The 14,623-nt window shown below is 51.7% G+C and overlaps 1 protein-coding gene across 4 annotated transcripts in view; it reads right to left on the reverse strand.

The window, feature by feature from the left end:
• Positions 1–14,623, reverse strand: part of LOC110492510 (sodium/potassium-transporting ATPase subunit beta-1-interacting protein 4) — a 129,278-nt gene that overhangs the window by 2,584 nt on the left and 112,071 nt on the right. The window lies entirely within an intron of this gene.

Consider the following 14,623-nt stretch of genomic DNA (forward strand, 5'->3'; position numbering starts at 1 on the left):
TGAGGGTAGGGGACGAGGCAGTGAGGGTAGGGGACGAGGCAGTGAGCGTAGGGGACGAGGCAGTGAGGGTAGGGGACGAGGCAGTGAGGGTAGGGGACGAGGCAGTGAGGGTAGGGGACGAGGCAGTGAGGGTAGGGGACGAGGCAGTGAGGGTAGGGGACGAGGCAGTGAGGGTAGGGGACGAGGCAGTGAGAGTAGGGGACGAGGCAGTGAGCGTAGGGGACGAGGCATTGAGGGTAGGGGACGAGGCAGTGAGCGTAGGGGAGGAGGCAGTGAGGGTAGGGGAGGAGGCAGTGAGGGTAGGGGACGAGGCAGTGAGCGTAGGGGAGGAGGCAGTGAGGGTAGGGGAGGAGGCAGTGAGGGTAGGGGAGGAGGCAGTGAGGGTAGGGGAGGAGGCAGTGAGCGTAGGGGACGAGGCAGTGAGCGTAGGGGACGAGGCAGTGAGAGTAGGGGACGAGGCAGTGAGCGTAGGGGACGAGGCAGTGAGAGTAGGGGACGAGGCAGTGAGGGTAGGGGAGGAGGCAGTGAGGGTAGGGGAGGAGGCAGTGAGCGTAGGGGACGAGGCAGTGAGCGTAGGAGACGAGGCAGTGAGAGTAGGGGACGAGGCAGTGAGCGTAGGGGACGAGGCAGTGAGAGTAGGGGACGAGGCAGTGAGGGTAGGGGACGAGGCAGTGAGGGTAGGGGACGAGGCAGTGAGGGTAGGGGACGAGGCAGTGAGGGTAGGGGACGAGGCAGTGAGGGTAGGGGACGAGGCAGTGAGGGTAGGGGACGAGGCAGTGAGAGTAGGGGACGAGGCAGTGAGAGTAGGGGACGAGGCAGTGAGCGTAGGGGACGAGGCAGTGAGAGTAGGGGACGAGGCAGTGAGCGTAGGGGACGAGGCATTGAGGGTAGGGGACGAGGCAGTGAGCGTAACGGAGGAGGCAGTGAGGGTAGGGGAGGAGGAAGTGAGGGTAGGGGCGAGGCAGTGAGCGTAGGGGCGAGGCAGTGAGCGTAGGGGAGGAGGCAGTGAGCGTAGGGGACGAGGCAGTGAGCGTAGGGGAGGAGGCAGTGAGAGTAGGGGACGAGGCAGTGAGCGTAGGGGACGAGGCATTGAGGGTAGGGGAGGAGGCAGTGAGCGTAGGGGAGGAGGCAGTGAGAGTAGGGGACGAGGCAGTGAGAGTAGAGGATGAGGCAGTGAGCGTAGGGGACGAGGCAGTGAGCGTAGGGGACGAGGCATTGAGGGTAGGGGACGAGGCATTGAGTGTAGGGGACAGGGCAGTGAGCGTAGGGGAGGAGGCAGTGAGGGTAGGGGACGAGGCAGTGAGCGTAGGGGACGAGGCATTGAGGGTAGGGGACGAGGCAGTGAGCGTAGGGGACGAGGCATTGAGGGTAGGGGATGAGGCAGTGAGCGTAGGGGACGAGGCAGTGAGCGTAGGGGACGAGGCAGTGAGCGTAGGGGACGAGGCAGTGAGCGTAGGGGACGAGGCAGTGAGAGTAGGGGCTGAGGCAGTGAGCGTAGGGGACGAGGCAGTGAGCGTAGGGGACGAGGCAGTGAGCGTAGGGGACGAGGCATTGAGGGTAGGGGACGAGGCATTGAGTGTAGGGGACGAGGCAGTGAGCGTAACGGAGGAGGCATTGAGGGTAGGGGACGAGGCAGTGAGCATAGGGGACGAGGCAGTGAGCGTAGGGGACGAGGCAGTGAGGGTAGGGCACGAGGCAGTGAGCGTAGGGGACGAGGCAGTGAGTGTAGGGGACGAGGCAGTGAGCGTAGGGGACGAGGCAGTGAGCGTAGGGGACGAGGCAGTGAGAGTAGGGGCTGAGGCAGTGAGCGTAGGGGACGAGGCAGTGAGCGTAGGGGACGAGGCAGTGAGCGTAGGGGACGAGGCATTGAGGGTAGGGGACGAGGCATTGAGTGTAGGGGACGAGGCAGTGAGCGTAACGGAGGAGGCATTGAGGGTAGGGGACGAGGCAGTGAGCATAGGGGACGAGGCAGTGAGCGTAGGGGACGAGGCAGTGAGGGTAGGGCACGAGGCAGTGAGCGTAGGGGACGAGGCAGTGAGTGTAGGGGACGAGGCAGTGAGCGTAGGGGACGAGGCAGTGAGCGTAGGGGACGAGGCAGTGAGCGTAGCGGACGAGGCAGTGAGGGTAGGGGAGGAGGCGAGATTCAGGCAGCTGTCAAAATGAGCTCTTTATCGCGGAAACACAGAGGGTGACCTTCACTAAGTGATCGACCAAGAGACCAACTCTCTGTATATTTACTCAGAAAAGAGAAGCACAGAGCAGAGCAAACAGCCAGAGAGGGAGTGAGAGAGTGAGAGGGGAAAAAAGAGTGGAAAGGACAGAGTGTTATGCTTGTCACTCTGACTGACACAGGGCCAATGAGATTAGGTTAAAGGAGCGTGTGCAAAAACAGGGTGCATTTATTATCACCATGGATACAAGAGCCCAGTAAACAACAGGATGCAGTGAATCTGCCACATCGTTAAAGCAGGATCGTAATGCTGGCGCATCGTTAGAGCAGGATCGTAATGCTGGCGCATCGTTAGAGCAGGATCGTAATGCTGCCACATCGTTAGAGCAGGATCGTAATGCTGGCGCATCGTTAGAGCAGGATCGTAATGCTGGCGCATCGTTAGAGCAGGATCGTAATGCTGGCGCATCGTTAGAGCAGGATCGTAATGCTGGCACATCGTTAGAGCAGGATCGTAATGCTGGCGCATCGTTAGAGCAGGATCGTAATGCTGACGCATCGTTAGAGCAGGATCGTAATGCTGGCGCATCGTTAGAGCAGGATTGTAATGCTGCCACATCGTTAGAGCAGGATCGTAATGCTGGTGCATCGTTAGAGCAGGATCATAATGCTGGTGCATCGTTAGAGCAGGATCATAATGCTGGTGCATCGTTAGAGCAGGATCATAATGCTGGTGCATCGTTAGAGCAGGATCGTAATGCTGGCGCATCGTTAGAGCAGGATCGTAATGCTGGTGCATCGTTAGAGCAGGATCGTAATGCTGGTGCATCGTTAGAGCAGGATCATAATGCTGGTGCATCGTTAGAGCAGGATCATAATGCTGGCGCATCGTTAGAGCAGGATCATAATGCTGGTGCATCGTTAGAGCAGGATCGTAATGCTGCCGCATCGTTAGAGCAGGATCGTAATGCTGGTGCATCGTTTGAGCAGGATCGTAATGTTGTTTCATGAAGATAACTAATCCAGAAGTGTCTCCACTTTCTGGAACAGTGCTTTTATGAGAGATAGGAATAGGCAAATATAATATTTGAAGTTCATTGCATTAACTAGAGTTCCTGAAAGGGCTAATTATTGTCAGATGAATCAAAAAGAGGAGTGACAAGTTAACCTGCTCCTCTGTCTCCATTCCGGCTCATTGGGATTCTCAGTTTGTGATATACAGAGCCCAAGCCCAGCCACTGGAGTTGGTCCATCACACACAGGCTGAGTTATCAGGAAGTGGCCGCTCCAGTAAAGTGAGTAACACAAACAAAGGTTAAACACACACATGCACACATACGCAAGTGATTTTCTTATTACAAGCAGGCTGGGTTTCATGTCCTGCCATGATAAGCAGTGTGCTGAAGAATATGGTTAGGGGATAATGGGGCGGCAGGTAGCCTAGTGGTTAGTGTTGAGCCAGTAACCGAAAGGTTGCTGAATCAAATCCCTGTCAAATCTCTGTCATTCTGCCCCTGAACAAGACAGTTAACCCACTGTTCCCCAGTAGGCCGTCATTGTAAATAAGAATTTGTTCTTAACTGACTTGCCTAGTTAAATAAAGGTTAATGATGGTGTAATTTTCTCTCCCCCTGATCTCTTACAAAGCAGAACGTCAAGACACAGAGCGAGAGAGATAAAGAGAGAGAGATAGAGCGAGATAGTGACTGTGAAAATCACACTGTGCCAGACCAGCCAGGTCACCCGTGAAACAAGTCAGTATTCGACGTCTATCCATGTCTGAGGATGTCAGGAGATGACATAGAAACCGGTATGTTACCTTCAAGTAGGTTTTGGTTTTGCTAGGGCATTGTGGACGGGGATGGCGGGAGTAAGATTCAGCCTCTGATTCCAAAGGTTGAAAAATCAAATCCAGCGTTAGAAAGTTGTTTTTGATATTTTCATTTGAAGCCTATCCCAAACCTTAACCTTTAAACATTCAGAGTTTATGCCTTACCCTAAGACGTTGGAGTTGATGCCCTGACCTTAACCTGAATTTTGACATTTGGAAAACCTTCGAAATTGGACATTTGAGAAACCTGGACCAAGGTCTAATTCCGACGTGAGACTGTGAGAGCTTGTAGACATGGTTTGTGATATAATTGTGATGTGTAAATGAATTAGAACTGAACATGGTTGAAATACAGCTGTTTTCATGCTGTTCCAGTGATACATGTACTAACCTGTGTGGCAGTGTAGAGTAGCAACCAGGAAATCATGTGTGAGAGTTAACCTCTCCCAGTGCTGTATATCTTTAATCAACTGAAGATGTTCACCTACTGTAGATTTAGTGTCATGTGTAGAGCAGTCTTGAGAAATGAACTGATCCCAACGTTACACGCTAAGTATTGAATCTGTGTCGTCCTCACTGCTCAGATCGTTAGAGCTAAAGCCAAAGCCAAGTCTTCAGGTCTCAAGCAATGTAAGGCTACTCATCATGCAAGCAGAGTTGGCCGTACCACCTCTACATGAAAGCCAGATATGACAGGTATGTGGCTCAATGCGTTCATGTGGAGTAAATAAATACGCCGTAAGGAGATTACTGTTAACTACGGACGAAATGTTTAACGTCACAGGCGCTACGCTTAACTAACAGAGACATGGACCATCTATCTAACTGTCTACCTCTCACAATACATTTCTAAGAAAGATGAAAGAGAGAGGAAAACCTGTCTCCCTGTAGAGGGAAGGTTGTGCAGCCACTGCACCACAGCAGAACCTGAGACAGAGCTGCATTTCCTGACAAAATGTCAAAAATATAAAACAATTAAAGAGTGTCATTTTCCCCAATTTGAAACCCTTATTCAAGGTTTCAAAGGCCTCTCTGATGAGGATAGGCTACCCATCCTGTTGGGGGAGGACGCAGAGAGCTGTGGGTTGGCAGCACACTACATTGCTACCTGTCATAAAATGAGTGACAGTGTCTGACAGACCAACCAGCCTGCACATGTCCTCTATGCCATTGTTATTGTTCAATGTATAGTTATGGTCACCCTTGATTATTGTTGTTACTGTTGTCCCATTGACATTGTTGATTATTATTATTTTAGTTATGTTAATATTGTAAATGTATCACTTCATCTCCAGAGTATTCTTTGGCAATAACATAGTCATGCCAATAAAACAAATTGAACTGAAAGAGAGAGGGACATTAGGGAGAGGAAAGAGCGAGAGAGAGAGAGGGAGAGAGAGAGACAGAGACAGAGACAGAGAGAGAGAGAGAGAGAGAGAGAGAAAGGTGGGGGGGGGGGGGTTGAGAAAGAGAGAGAGAGAGAGGATGGGGTAGAGACAGCCTGAGATAAAAGGAGATACAACACAGACAAGCTGAGTGTTTAACTTTGTCATCAGCACAAAGAGTGGAGGGAATGAAGCTGCCCATCACATCACCGTGGTAACAGAGTGATCAGCTTGCATTGGGGGTGACTGACAAAGAATCCCTATGGAAACAGGTCCTTGCCAATACAGTTAATATAAATGGAAACTGGCCCTGTGTCAAAGTTTATACAAAGGGAAACCGGCCAGAGAAAACAGGATGTATGCCAATAAACTAATGATGAAGAATCTGCTGTAACTGAGCTACTGCACGACAGACCATTGGCTTCAAAGAGAAATCATCATAAGGCTGTGTCCCAATTTATCCATCTCATTCACTATTTGCACACTCCCTCCCTCTATCGTCCGATGTCTCCCACTTTACCCTCACATTCTTTCTCTCTCTCTGGCTCTGTTACCTGTATCCATCCATCTCACTCTTACTTACTTTCATCCCCTCCCCTCGCTCCCCTTTCCTCTTTCTTTACATCTCTCTCCTTCCCCCTTCCCACCCCCCTCCCTCCCTCCCTCCCTCCCTCCCTCCCTCCCTCCCTCCCTCCCTCCCTCCCTCCCTCCCTTCTATCTCACTCTAACCCCAGGTTCATTCTCCCCATCATTCTTCTCTTTACTTATCTCCCTTTCTCTTCCTCCCTTCTTTTTTTCTCATTTGACTCCAGAGCATTTCCTGAGACAGTGAGTCAGCACAGAGGTGCATGCCACAGTTAGCCGTCACACTAGGCTAATGCTAAGTTAACGCTAGGATAAAGCTTATGCTACGCGGGTAACTCTCTGACCTACTTTCCAAAGAGGCTTTTCCCCTCCACTCGTTCCGCCTGGGTGTCTGCTCTATACTGATAACTGGACACGCAAACACATGCACACACTCAGCACTCCAGCTCATACTAATAGGAACATACACTAAGGCCTGAGAGAAATAAAGCTGATCCTTGAGCTGAGTGTGATGCTCATTGTTCCGTCCTTTCCGGTTCTCCTATGCCAGAGTCTGTGTGTGTGTGTGTGTGTGTGTGTGTATGTATGTGGACGTGTTTAACTATTCTTGTGGGGACCAGAATTCCCCACAAAAATTGTAAATGAACAAACATTTTACCAACTGGGAACATTTTGTTGGTCCCCACAAGGTCAAATGTTATTTCTAGGGGGTTTAGGGTTAAGGTTAGAATTAGTGTTAGGGTTAGGGGTTAGGGTTAATTTTAGGGTGAAGGTTAGGTTTTTGGGTTAGGGTTAAGGTTAGGGTAAGAGTACAGGTTAGGGTTAGGGAAAATATGATTTTGAATGGGACTGAATTGTGTGTTCCCACAAGGTTAGCTGTACAAGACTATGTGTCTGTGTGAGTGTTTTTACCTCCCCCTCTAACATCTCCTCAGGTGCGGAGAGTATCTGAATATTTCTGTTCTCTCTCCTTTTGTGGGTGAGGTATGCAGAGCCGGAATATTTATCAACCAGAGTGGCTTAATGAGGCAGCTAGGGATAACCAGAGACCTCAAAGTTATTCACCTTGCCTTCAATACCTACAGACTGAGAGGGAGACAAATAGAGAGAGATAAAGAGAGCGAGAGAGAGACAGAGAGAGACAGAGAGAGAGACAGAGAGCCAGACATAGAGAGAGAGACAGAGAGAGACAGAGCCAGAGAGAGAGAGACAGAGAGACAGAGAGAGAAAGACAGAGACAGAGCCAGACAGAGAAAGACAGAGCCAGACAGAGAGACACAGAGAGATACAGAGAGAGTCAGAGAGACAGAGACAGAGAGAGAGAGAGAGAGACAGAGAGAGAGCCAGAGAGAGACAGAGAGAGAAAGACAGAGAGAGAGCCAGAGAGAGACAGAGAGAGAAAGACAGAGAGAGACAGAGCCAGACAGAGACAGAGAGACAGAGACAGAGACAGAGACAGACAGAGAGAGAGAGACAGAGAGAGAGAGAGAAAGACAGAGAGAGACAGAGAGAGACAGAGAGAGACAGAGAGAGACAGAGAGACAGAGAGAGACAGACAGAGAGAGCCAGAGAGCCAGAGAGAGCCAGAGAGAGAGAGACAGAGAGAGCCAGAGAGAGCCAGAGAGCCAGAGAGAGATAGACAGAGAGAGAGACAGAGAGAGACAGAGAGAGACAGAGAGAGAGAGAGACATCCCTTTACATTCTCAGATCTAAAATGGATCCTGACACATTCCATGCACCAGCATAGAGAATGAAAGGGAGGAAAGATGCAAGAGAGAAGAACTGAGGAGGAAATAAAGAGAGAAGAACCGAAGAGGAAATAAAGAGAGAAGAACCGAAGAGGAAATAAAGAGAGAAGAACCAAGGAGGAAATAAAGAGAGAAGAACCGAAGAGGAAATAAAGAGAGAAGAACCAAGGAGGAAATAAAGAGAGAAGAACCGAAGAGGAAATAAAGAGAGAAGAACCAAGGAGGAAATAAAGAGAGAAGGGAGGAGTAGGAGAGGAGAAAAAGAAGAGAACAAGTGAGGAGAAGGATGGAGAGAAAAGTGAGGAAAAACTTTAAGCGGGCAAAATGATGCTGACGAAGTCTGGGGAGCTCAGTGAAGTAACAGTCTGGGGAGCTCAGTGAAGTAACAGTCTGGGGAGCTCAGTGAAGGAACATAGTCTGGTGAGCTCAGTGAAGGAACAGTCTGGGGGAGCTCAGTGAAGTAACATAGTCTGGGGAACTCAGTGAAGGAACATAGTCTGGGGAGCTCAGTGAAGTAACATAGTCTGGGGAGCTCAGTGAAGGAACATAGTCTGGGGAGCTCAGTGAAGTAGCATAGTCTGGGGAGCTCAGTGAAGGAACATAGTCTGGGGGAGCTCAGTGAAGGAACATAGTCTGGGGGAGCTCAGTGAAGGAACATAGTCTGGGGGAGCTCAGTGAAGGAACATAGTCTGGGGAGCTCAGTGAAGGAACAGTCTGGGGAGCTCAGTGAAGTAACAGTCTGGGGAGCTCAGTGAAGTAACAGTCTGGGGAGCTCAGTGAAGGCACATAGTCTGGGGGAGCTCAGTGAAGGAACATAGTCTGGGGAGCTCAGTGAAGGAACATAGTCTGGGGAGCTCAGTGAAGGAACATAGTCTGGGGGAGCTCAGTGAAGGAACATAGTCTGGGGAGCTCAGTGAAGGAACATAGTCTGGGGAGCTCAGTGAAGTAACAGTCTGGGGAGCTCAGTGAAGGAACTTAGTCTGGGGGAGCTCAGTGAAGGAACATAGTCTGGGGGAGCTCAGTGAAGGAACATAGTCTGGGGGAGCTCAGTGAAGGAACATAGTCTGGGGGAGCTCAGTGAAGGAACATAGTCTGGGGAGCTCAGTGAAGGAACATAGTCTGGGGAGCTCAGTGAAGTAACAGTCTGGGGAGCTCAGTGAAGGAACATAGTCTGGGGAGCTCAGTGAAGGAACATAGTCTGGGGGAGCTCAGTGAAGGAACATAGTCTGGGGAGCTCAGTGAAGGAACATAGTCTGGGGGAGCTCAGTGAAGGAACAGTCTGGGGGAGCTCAGTGAAGTAACAAAGTCTGGGGAGCTCAGTGAAGGAACAGTCTGGGGAGCTCAGTGAAGTAACAGTCTGGGGAGCTCAGTGAAGTAACAGTCTGGGGAGCTCAGTGAAGGAACATAGTCTGGGGAGCTCAGTGAAGGAACATAGTCTGGGGAGCTCAGTGAAGTAACATAGTCTGGGGAGCTCAGTGAAGTAACATAGTCTGGGGAGCTCAGTGAAGGAACAGTCTGGGGAGCTCAGTGAAGTAACAGTCTGGGGAGCTCAGTGAAGTAACAGTCTGGGGAGCTCAGTGAAGGAACATAGTCTGGGGAGCTCAGTGAAGTAACATAGTCTGGGGAGCTCAGTGAAGTAACATAGTCTGGGGAGCTCAGTGAAGGAACATAGTCTGGGGAGCTCAGTGAAGGAACATAGTCTGGGGGAGCTCAGTGAAGGAACATAGTCTGGGGAGCTCAGTGAAGGAACATAGTCTGGGGAGCTCAGTGAAGGAACATAGTCTGGGGAGCTCAGTGAAGGAACAGTCTGGGGGAGCTCAGTGAAGGAACAGTCTGGGGGAGCTCAGTGAAGGAACATAGTCTGGGGAGCTCAGTGAAGGAACAGTCTGGGGAGCTCAGTGAAGGAACATAGTCTGGGGGAGCTCAGTGAAGGAACATAGTCTGGGGAGCTCAGTGAAGGAACATAGTCTGGGGAGCTCAGTGAAGTAACAGTCTGGGGAGCTCAGTGAAGGAACATAGTCTGGGGGAGCTCAGTGAAGGAACATAGTCTGGGGGAGCTCAGTGAAGGAACATAGTCTGGGGGAGCTCAGTGAAGGAACATAGTCTGGGGGAGCTCAGTGAAGGAACATAGTCTGGGGGAGCTCAGTGAAGGAACATAGTCTGGGGAGCTCAGTGAATGAACATAGTCTGGGGAGCTCAGTGAAGGAACATAGTCTGGGGGACCTCAGTGAAGGAACATAGTCTGGGGAGCTCAGTGAAGGAACATAGTCTGGGGAGCTCAGTGAAGTAACAGTCTGGGGAGCTCAGTGAAGGAACATAGTCTGGGGAGCTCAGTGAAGGAACATAGTCTGGGGGAGCTCAGTGAAGGAACATAGTCTGGGGAGCTCAGTGAAGTAACAGTCTGGGGAGCTCAGTGAAGGAACATAGTCTGGGGAGCTCAGTGAAGGAACAGTCTGGGGAGCTCAGTGAAGGAACATAGTCTGGGGAGCTCAGTGAAGTAACAGTCTGGGGAGCTCAGTGAAGGAAAATAGTCTGGGGAGCTCAGTGAAGGAACATAGTCTGGGGAGCTCAGTGAAGTAACAGTCTGGGGAGCTCAGTGAAGGAACATAGTCTGGGGAGCTCAGTGAAGGAACAGTCTGGGGAGCTCAGTGAAGGAACATAGTCTGGGGAGCTCAGTGAAGGAGCATAGTCTGGGGAGCTCAGTGAAGGAACATAGTCTGGGGAGCTCAGTGAAGGAACATAGTCTGGGGAGCTCAGTGAAGGAACATAGTCTGGGGAGCTCAGTGAAGGAACAAAGCCTAATCTGACACTTCAAATGAGTGTGGAAATGAAGGGAGCATAGCACGTTGGTGTGTGTGTGATTATGTGTGTGTGCGTGCATAGCATTGAAAAGAATGAAGACACGTACACATGCATGGAGCTGATTACAATATCAAAGAGAAAGGGCTTGGAGGCTGTGTAGCTCTGTTTCAAAGCAGCTTTCAATTTCCAAAACCAGCCAGCCAGGATCAGACTAGAACTACTGAATAATTAAAACTAGGAAAGAATACAGAATCATCCACTTCTCTTTCATACTTTTCTTTCCCCTATTTTTATTCAGTGTGTTGTTGTTGTACTCATCAATCTATTTGTACAAAGACACACACACACACACACACACACACACACACACACACACACACACACACACACACAATCACACACACACACGTTCTCTGTCTGTCATTGTGTGCTTTTCAAAGTGAACGTCTGTACCCTCCGCCCTTACACAAACAGTATCTGTGACAACTGTCCACACAAAGGATGTGAGGATGTGAGGTCACAAAAAAACAAAGCCAAAAGGGAAACCACTGTGAGGGAAACGTCAATTACTTATTTTGAAGTTGACTCCCCCCACCAGAATGGTATTTCCCTCTAGGGATTACTTAGGAGTGATTGATTATGAGATAGTACCGCCCAGAGCCGGGCGAGGTAGGGGCGACACTAAACATTCACAGCCACTGAATCTCTGGTATGTGACCTCCACCAAAGAGGAGGTGATTGTACTTCCACCCCGAACGCCCCAAACACACACACTCTTTCTTTCAAAATGTCTTTTCACTCACTAAACTTGTGTGTACAACCATTGGAAATGTGCATTATATTAACCACTGTCACCACACTTAAATGTTTTCTGCCACATGATTGGTTAACCCTCAATGTGACCTCTGACATCGAGGCTATGAGGTCACGGCAACCATGAGCTGTTCTTCAGATGTGTGCCTCTTTCTTCTCTCGCTACCTCTTCTCCCTCCTACTTCTTACCCTCCCTCTCTCTCTCTCTACCACTTCTCCCTCCCTCTCTCTCTCTCTCTCTCTCTCTACCTCTTCTCCCTCTCTCTCTCTAGATCTTCTCCCTCCCTCTCTACCTCTTCTCTCTCTACTTCTTCTCCCTCTCTCTCTCTCTCTCTCTACCTCTTCTCCCTCAACCTCTTCTCCCTCCCTCCCTCCCTCCCTACCTCCCTCCCTCCCTACCTCTTCTCCCTCTCTACCTCTACTCCCTACCTCTTCTCCCTCTCTACCTCTTCTCCCTCCCTCTACCTATTCTCCCTCCCTCCCTCCTTACCACTTCTCCCTCCCTCCCTCCCTACCACTTCTCCCTCCCTCCCTACCTCTACCTCTTCTCACTCCCTCCCTACCTCTACCTCTTCTCACTCCCTCCCTACCTCTACCTCTTCTCACTCCCTCCCTACCTCTACCTCTTCTCACTCCCGCCCTACCTCTACCTCTTCTCACTCCCTCCCCCTACGTCTTCTAACTCCCTACCTCTTCTCACTCCCTTCCTCCCTCCCTACCTTTTCTCCCTCCATACCTCTTCCTCTTCTCCCTCCCTACCTCTTCTCCCTCCCTACCTCTTCCTCTTCTCCCTCCCTACCTCTTCCTCTTCTCCCTCCCTACCTCTACCTCTTCTCCCTCCCTCCCTCCCTCCCTTTTCTCACTCCCTCCCTACCTCTACCTCTTCTCTCTCCCTCCACCTCCTCTTCTCCCTCCCTCTACCTCTTCTCACTCCCTACCTCTTCTTACTCCCTACCTCTTCTTACTCCCTACCTCTACCTCTTCTTACTCCCTCTCTCTACCTCTTCTCCCTCCCTCTCTCTACCACTTCTCCCTCCCTCTCTCTCTCTCTCTCTCTCTCTACCTCTTCTCCCTCGCCCTCTCTCTCTACCTCTTCTCCCTCGCCCTCTCTCTCTACCTCTTCTCCCTCGCCCTCTCTCTCTACCTCGCCCTCCCTCCCTCCCTCCCTCCCTCCCTCCCTCCCTACCACTTCTCCCTCACTCCCTACATCAACCTCTTCTCACTCCCTACCTCTACCTCTTCTCACTCCCCCCTCACTCTTCTCCCTCCCTCCCCCTACCTCTTCTCAATCCCTACCTCTTCTCACTCCCTCCCTACCTCTTCCTCTTCTCCCTCCCTCCCCCCTACCTCTTCTCCCTCACTACCTCTTCCTCTTCTCCCTCCCTACCTCTTCCTCTTCTCCCTCCCTCCCACTTCTCCCTCTCTCTCTCTCTCTCTCTCTCCCTCCCTCCCTCCCTCCCTATCACTTCTCCCTCCCTCCCTCCCTTTTCTCCCTCCCTCCCTCCCTTTTCTCCCTCCCTCCCTACCTTTTCTCACTCCCTCCCTACCTCTACCTACTCTTCTCACTCCCTCTACTTCTACCTCTTCTTACTCCCTCTCTCTACCTCTTCCCCCTCCTACTTCTTACCCTCCCTCTCTCTCTCTCTCTCTCTCTACCTCTTCTCATTCCCTCTCTCTACATCCCCTCCCTCCCTCCACCTCTTCTCCCCCCCTCTCTCTCTCTCTACCTCTTCTCCCTCTCCCTCTTTCGCTACCTCTTCTCCCTCCCTCCCTCCACCTACCTCATCTCCCTCGCCCTCTCTCTCTCTACCTCTTCTCCCTCCCCCTACCTCTTCTCACTCCCTACCTCTTCTCACTCCCTCCCTACCTCTACCTCCTCTTCTCCCTCCATCCCCCCTACCTGTCCTCCCTCCCTACCTCCCTACCTCTTCTCCCTCGCCATCTCTGTCTACCTCTTCTCCCTCGCCCTCTCTCTCTCTACCTCTTCTCCCTCCCTCCCTCCCTCCACCTCTTCTTCCTCCCCCCCTCCCCCACTCTTCTCCCTCCCTCCCCCTACCTCTTCTCACTCCCTACCCCTACCTCTTCTCACTCCCTACCTCTTCTCACTCCCTCCCTACCTCTACCTCCTCTTCTCCCTCCCTCCCCCCTACCTGTTCTCCCTCCCTACATCTTCTCCCTCCCTACCTCCCTACCTCTTCTCCCTCCCTACCTCTTCCTCTTCTCCCTCCCTACCTCTTCCTCTTCTCCCTCCCTACCTCTTCTCCCTTCCTACCACTTCTCCCTCCCTTCCTCCCTCCATCCCTCCCTACCACTTCTCCCTCCCTACCACTTCTCCCTCCCTTTTCTCCCTCCCTCCCTTTTCTCCCTGCCTCCCTACCTTTTCTCACTCCCTCCCTACCTCTACCTACTCTTCTCATTCCCTCCCTACCTCTCCCTACCTCCACCTCCTCTTCTCCCTCCCTCCCTCTACCTCTTCTTACTCCCTCTCTCTACCTCTTCCCCCTCCTACTTCTTACCCTCCCTCTCTCTCTCTCTCTCTCTCTCTCTCTCTCTCTACCTCTTCTCCACCTCTCTCTCTACCTCTTCTCCTTCCCTCTCTCTACATCTTCTCCCTCCATCCCTCCCTACCTCCCTCCCCCCCCTCTCTCTACCTCTCCTCCCTCCCTCCCTCCCTCCCTTTTCTCACTCCTCTTCTCCCTCCCTCCCTCCCTCCCTCCATCCACCTCCTCTTCTCCCTCTCTCCCTCCCTCTAGCTCTTCTCACTCCCTACCTCTTCTCACTCCCTACCTCTACCTCTTCTCCCTCCTACTTCTTACCCTCCCTCTCTTTCTCTCTCTACCACTTCCCCCCCTCTCTCTCTCTCTCTCTCTCTCTCTATACCTCTTCTCCTTTCCTCTCTCTACATCTTCTCCCTCACTCCCTCCCTCTCTCTCTCTCTCTACCTCTTCTCCCTTGCCCTCCCTACCACTTCTCCCTCCCTCCCTACCTCTTCTCCCTCACTCCCTCACTCTTCTCCCCCCTCCCCCTACCTCTTCTCACTCCCTACCTCTTCTCACTCCCTACCTCTTCTCACTCCCTACCTCTTCTCACTCCCTCCCTACCTCCCTACCTCTACCTTCTCTTCTCCCTCCCTCTTTACCTCTTCTCCCTCCCTACCTCTTCTCCCTCCCTACCACTTCTTCCTTCCTCCCTCCCTCCCTCCCACTTCTTCCTTCCTTCCTTCCTCCCTCCGTCCCTCCCTGCCTACCACTTCTCCCTCCCTCCCTTTTCTCCCTCCCTCACTACCTCC

The sequence above is a fragment of the Oncorhynchus mykiss genome, chromosome 16 (genome assembly GCF_013265735.2).
Source record: "Oncorhynchus mykiss isolate Arlee chromosome 16, USDA_OmykA_1.1, whole genome shotgun sequence".
Taxonomy (NCBI): Eukaryota; Metazoa; Chordata; class Actinopteri; order Salmoniformes; family Salmonidae; genus Oncorhynchus; species Oncorhynchus mykiss.